At 38.5% G+C, this 6,979-nt stretch overlaps 1 long non-coding RNA gene across 1 annotated transcript; it reads left to right on the forward strand.

Annotated features, from left to right (window-relative positions):
- The first annotated feature begins 925 nt into the window (after positions 1-925).
- LOC124861307 lies at positions 926-6,567 on the forward strand. The gene is made up of 3 exons (XR_007036593.1): positions 926-1,020; positions 1,201-1,265; positions 5,974-6,567. It is a non-coding gene; the product is annotated as an uncharacterized LOC124861307 (long non-coding RNA).
- Positions 6,568-6,979: the final 412 nt, after the last annotated feature.

Below are 6,979 nucleotides of genomic sequence, written 5' to 3' on the forward strand. Positions count from 1 at the left end.
ATTTAAACACACCTGTTCAGTTTGTCATCGTGGATACATTTCTCATTTTCATGCCCATGTCTTGTTCTCATACTCATGTCTTGTTCGCTAACCAAGTCTTGTCTTTTTTGATCATGCCATGTCTGTCTTGCCTGCCTGTTTGTTTTGTTCCTGCCTCCTGCTGTGAGTGAGTTTTTGTACTTAAACCTTTTTGCACTTACCGTCACGATGCCTGTTCGTCTGCATCTTGGGGTCCAATATCAAGCAAACCATAACATGAACAGAATCCAAGAATAAATAAAAAATAAAAAGTGACAACTAGAAAACGTACACAAAGTTGGGCACGGCGCTGATGGTGTAGGAGTTCAGCGCGCGACCATATACAGAAGCTACAGTCCTCGTAGCGGCTGTCCTGGGTTCGAGTCCTGGACATTTACCGAATGTCTCCCCCTCTCTCTACCCCCCTTCCCTGTCTGCCTACTGTCAAAAGAAAATAAAGGCCACTAGTGCTGAAAAAATGTCTTTAAAAAAAGAAAATGTACACAAAGTAAATAAACCCAGGCACCATGTGGAAAGTAATCATGAATAAGATACAAAACAAAACTCAAACATCCCCAAAACCTGACACTGGTAATCTAAAGTCCTGCTGTAATGTGCAGGGGAGAAGATCCTTGAATAAACTTTTATTCTTTATCTGTTGATGTTGACAGTTGCCAGAAACTGTGAATCCATTTCTATCCATTTTATACAAATTTGGATCCACTGACAGAACTTGAAAATCAAAAATGTTTTAGTTGAATATCTTTACCAAATGATATTTTCACAGCTGTACTACAAGTACAACATGGACTCCACGTTTAATGAATATTGTGTAACTCATTGTATTCAAATTTTGTTCATGTTACATCAGACACATCCCATCCCTCAGACTATAAAAAGGGTTTGACTAAAACCAGGTTTCAGCTCCACTGAAGTCATCTTCACTTTGGACCTCTTCAACTTTACAACAAGAACTTTCAACCCCAACCAAAACCTAAGCAGGTGAGTGTGAAATAACCTAAATGTTGAGTGCTGAGTGTACTTGTCTCTATGATTTCATTAAAACACTGAATTGTCAAATGGACTTTTCTGCAATCAGCCCCATAAATATTGATGGTGATATTGAACATGAGATTTCAGAACAATTGTCAATTTTTCTGTATTTTTAACTCTGTCCTACAGATTCTGACTAAACCACCAGGTCAGCTAATCAACCAACCAACCAATCATCCAAGCAACTAACCAGTGTAAGTGATTCAAAATCTTATGGGTCTCCAAGGCCAGAAAGACAAATATAGAGAAGCTAGACAGGACAAATAAAACTTTCCAAAATTTAGGTGGAGGTACTTCAGCTTTTTGTTCACCTCTTCTCCACTGATATGACACCTTGTGTTTGTGGTCGACCATTTCTTGTTTGCTTCTTTCTCTCAAACGCAGCCATAGCAGTTCCTGCTTTTTGGATCATTTAGTCTTTGACAAACATCAAGTGATCGATGCGCATAAATTAGTGACCAATCACACATTTATGCATTATAAATATTTATTATTATGTCTTCAAATAATCACTTTCAGTTCAGCTAATTATTTGCTATGAGTTCTTTGGGCAGAATTGGAGTTTTTCTTTTCATTTGGTATAGTGGAAAAAGTATAAAATAGGGATAGGTTAGTTAGAAAACTCCTTAACCCTCCTTAACTATTGGAAACAATTGTTTGACTTCACGTTTGAGTTTTGAGTGTTTCTTCTTACTCTGACTTAATATTATTAAAGAACAAAACTGAAATTTTTTGTTCCAATTTGTCACACATTGTCAGTGCATTTCATTGTGATTTTATTTGATTAACCAACGCAGAGTAGTGCCGAATTGTCAAGTGAAAGGAAACGAACACACAGGTCAAGAGGTTTGGGGGGATTTTTTGCAAATAAACATAAAGACGTATCGCAAGCATTTGTATTCAAAGTCCACCTGTGTGTATTTCACTCTCAGAATAAACACAACTGTTCTGTAAAGGGGCTGATTGTTTGTTAGAGAACATCACAGAGTTCTGTTCAATCAATCATCTGAACATGGTGAGAGGATTGACCACCTGCAAACTTGCCACAACATGGCAATTTACCTAAACTGACAGGGCAAGGACAGCATTAATCAGAGAAGCAGCCAAGAGGACCATGGTAACTCTGAAGTAGCTGCAGAGATCTGAAAAATAACCACCAAAAATAACACCCATCCATTATCTAGACCCATTTGTCCTTGTGCACATTTTGGACAGGGAAGACAGGTGGATTGAAAGAGGAGTGAAAGCAGACATCTATGTTAAATATGAAAAACTGATACTAAACAGAGGAGGCGGCCTAAGATTTAACCTATCTAACACTTACTCTGCAGCCCTGAGTTTTCTTCCTAGGCGATTTTATGGGAAAAACTGGAATAAGCCCTCATTCAGTCTGTTTTAAGACAATATAAAGAAAAAACTTCATGAGGTGCTTCCCAAATTATCTCTTTGCTGCCATTTTGCTTAACTTGTATATTTTGCATTTCAAACTTAACTGTTTTTTTCTGCCTTCAGTTTAAATAAGCATCTATCTCTAGGCAAATTGAACTGATAATGTCTTATCCTCTCACCTTAACAGTATATAAAAAGCCCATTTCAGTGCAGCAGTAGGCTTGGACAATTTCTGTCACAGAAGATCCCGAGTAACTGCTGCGTCAGACTAATAAGTAGTCCGTGGACCACCGCCGTTGAATTCGCCATCGTTTTCATCCAGGTAAAAATTCTAATAATTAATATTTTTTAAAAATACTGAAGGCATAATTGCAGCAGTTATGCAAAAACAAAAATAAATTATCTTTGTACATTTAGAAACACAAAAGTGTTCGTCTTTTATTATGTGGAACGATTGCAAAGTGTTTTTTTTTCTTTAACAAAATTATGAAGACCATGTATGGAGTTTTGCTGCTGATGCTGCTCTCAGTTGCCTGGCTCTCTCAAGCTGAGAAATTATATGTGGTTGATTCAATGGAGCCAAAGGACTGTACTGCCAAGATGAATGAAATGATCTACAGCGGACAGAAGGACTGCTCCTGTTCAAATACCTTCATCGTCGCTAAAAAGGAGGCACTTGATAAGTTTTGTCAGGGCCGTAGTGGCAAATATAGTGACAAAATTACTATAAAAAATGTTCAGTGCAAACATAACGAAGGAAGCAAATACCCTGATTGTAAGTACGAAGGACATACTCACTCAGCCTTTTATCTTGAGTGTGGGAACAATAAAGCTGTGGGCCTTCAACATACAATTAATTAAATTATTAAACAACAACTATGTACTTTAACTTGTCTGACATAAAATCCATCACTGATGTCTGGTCACATGATTTCTTTCAATCCAACTGTGTTAATGTACAAGTTAAATCTGTTACGGTAAATAAATTCATTGCATCCAATTGCCTCAGAAAGTTTTTTTTTTATTAAAATGATTATAGATAGATTACAAAACAAAAATTGTGATGGCTAAATTAGACTTGATGTTCAAAGGAATGTTTTTAGACATTTAGGGAACATACATGAACAAACAGCATCATGAAGGTCCAGCATGCTTGTCTGTACTCGTACTCGTCGTCTTCCGCTTTATCCGGGACCGGGTCGCGGGGGCAGCAGACTCAGCAGAGACACCCTCTCCCCAGACACCTCTTCCAGCTCCTTCAGGGGAAGCCCAAGGCGTTCCCAGGCCAGCCGAGAGACATAGTCCCTCCAGCGTGTCCTTGGCCGTCCCCTGGGCCTCCTCCCCGTGGGACGTGCCTGGAACACCTCCCGAGGAATGCGTCCAGGAGGCATCCGGTATAGATGCCCGAGCCACCTCAACTGGCTCCTCTCGATGTGGAGGAGCAGCGGCTCTACTCCGAGCCCCTCCCGGATGGCCGAGCTCCTCACCCTATCTCTAAGGGTGTAGCTGGCCACCCTACGGAGTGCTTGTCTGTTTTAACTGATATTCCAGACAAATAGCATGGCAGCCAAGAGGCCTAAGCAAGTAAAACTGGGGAAAAATATGTATTTTGTTAGTGTGGAGCATTTTACAATGAATAACCAGTGTAACGGAGTTCATGTCCCTTAAAGCAATAAGTGTATTTGAGAGAAAACCCTTTTCAGTTTCACGAGTTATGTAGTCTATTTACATCTTACATGGGTCCTGATTCTTACATGGGTCCTGATTTTTTGCATATCACAACAGTGGCTGTGGGAGTTGCCTTGCAGAGGTGCTCTATTGTCATAATGTTGGTACGTTCCTGGTTCTACAGTGTTCTGCGCTGCATTACTGTATCTTTTGTATTTGAGCCACCCGACTTGCCATTCTTTCAATTTTATAGAACACTTTATATATCAAAATCTGGTGCTCCGTTTAAATTCCCCTTTAAACTGCAAATGCACTGCAGCATCCTGTAGAAAATTTGGGGACTATGAATTTACTTCACACTCCCTGAAATAAGTTGCTGCAAAGCAAGAGGAGAACGAATATGTAAAGCAGTGTATTGTTTAAAAGGTTATGTTTGGTTTGTGAGCTCATCTGGAAATGTCCAGACAGGAACAAGTTCTTGTCCTTTTACACAGAACTGTTTCAGCTCTCTAAATATGCCGTTGTTGGATTTCGCTGAGCCTCGTTTTCTGTGGCTGTCTGGCTTGTCATAACTCCAGGGTGATTGTAGGATCCGACCCTTAGAGGAGCTCAGGCCCCAGTGAGAAGCTGACGGTGGCTCTTTGTTGAACATAGTTTAATCATGTTAGAATTTTTACCATAAAATTTTTGAATAAAATTTTTAAACAACTGTCCAGCTAAATTAGAGATTTTAGAAGGATAAGACCAGATTTTTCTCCAAAATGACATAATATTAATTCAAAAAGCTTGATCATAGAGCTGTCCTGCATTCCCAGTTTCTTGGTGTTTCTCTCCTTAATATGAAGATAGTAGAGCAGTAAGAGAGCACCACAAAACCACCACCTGTGCTTGTTCCAAGAGAAGTTGTAGTGAGTTAGTCACCAAGGATAAGATAACTGACTAAAGTAATAGTAAAGGTCTAATGTGTTATTTACTCTTAACCATGTGCAGAAAAAAAATTATTATTGGCTGTCCTGCGTACTAAACGGCTTATACAACCACTGAACTTATATTTTGCCAAATGATAATGTGGCCTGGCATGTTAATAGGTATATTAAGTTATTTGGAATAACAGTCAAAAATAATTTTGGATAATAAACAATGAATCAAGAGCTGGTTTTACAAGGATTCTGTCTTTCAGGGTTATGACATGAAAGCAAATTATCTCCTCAGCTTTGCGAGAACTAAGTTGTGACACTTCACCTTAAAGCAAATATATCAACCAAACATGGCAGTAAATAACGTATGTTAGACATTTATGGGTGAGGATTTTCTCTTACCGTTTTCCGCTAACCATAAAGTATCTCTCAGTAGCCTAAGAAACATATGGAGGGGTCATTTTGAAAAAAGTTACCAGTCGTCCTTCAAGCTTTGGTATTGTATCACCAATCTAATCAGGAGAAACTATTATGAACACCCCCTTCAGGCCAGTAAGCTACCTTCAGGAAGCTCTATGATCATCCAACATGGGAAAGTTTGCCTCTGTGGTGGTTCTTTGATTTCCCAAAGGGCCACATCATTAACTGCTACTGATGGGGAGGGCATCACCAATAGGCTGCACTCAATTATTCCAGAGATCTGCCAATTAATCAATCATTGAATCAGATCCGATCAGCACCATTTGAATTAAGCTTCAATTATCTTTCATCAGGATGTTCTGTAGGTTTAAATTGTTTTAAAATCTGCACTGATTAACTGTTTTTTTTTTTTGAGTCTCTTAAGTCTTAAAAAGAGTCTAGTTCTGTACAGTCGTATCACTGCTGCTCTAAATGATCCGTCAGATTTTTAATTGTTTTCTTTCAACAGGGAATCATGAAGATCCAGGTTGTCGCCGTCCTGCTCTTTGCTCTTTCTGCAACAGAGATCTGCGAGGCTCTGAACTTCTTTCAGAAGCATGTCGTTCGCCAAATGGCTCCTGGGGATTGTAATACAAAGATGAAAGTAATCAATAAGAAAGGAGAATGCAAACCAAAAAATACCTTCTTCTTGGACCCAAACGGTGTCCTAAACGGAATCTGTAACCATGGTGTAGGACAACAAACAATGGACAATATTTATCTTAACATTATTGACTGCAAAGTTGAAAACTACCTTTATTGCACCTACAGATCTGTACCTGGTAGAGCAACTTCTGTTACAGTCTTATGTGACCAAAACAATGTGCCTTATCACTTGGTGGGGTAGGAGGAAATAATGGCTAATTTTCCACTTTGTTGTGTTAAATGCTGCATATAATTTCTGTACAAGCAGCAACAACTGAGATCTGTAACACTTTTACTGTTTTTGTTTTCTATGTAGTACATTTTCTTTGACATGAATTTATTACTGTTGAAAAGAACCCATTTGCTGCATTTCGAAAAAACATTTGGACAAACAAATAAACAACAGTGGAAAAGAAAAGTAACCACCAGATTGGTCTTTGATGTTCACTTATACATTTAATGAATTTATCACAGTCGCCTCACAACTGAAAACTGCCAGCAGGATTTTAGTGGCTTTCAAGTTAATCTGATTAAAATGTGTTCCAATGATAAGACTCAGTACAATATTAAATTTTTTGTTGTTTTACAACCACAGACTCAGAATAATTCATGAATAAAAGAAGCCTCTGGTGAATTTGGTTATAATATCAAATGCTGTCACAAAGAGCTACCAACTATTTATTTCTATAGAGCACTTATTTGCATAAATATTGTAATTAAGTGGGCATAGTGGGCTATGAATTTACCTGAACTGAACATCTAGGTCTTTAGGGTAAACAGCGTTGGGTTTGAGTTTATAAAGGTCACACAGAGTTAATGTCAGGAGGGAG

Source organism: Girardinichthys multiradiatus, chromosome 24, assembly GCF_021462225.1.
Source record: "Girardinichthys multiradiatus isolate DD_20200921_A chromosome 24, DD_fGirMul_XY1, whole genome shotgun sequence".
Taxonomy (NCBI): Eukaryota; Metazoa; Chordata; class Actinopteri; order Cyprinodontiformes; family Goodeidae; genus Girardinichthys; species Girardinichthys multiradiatus.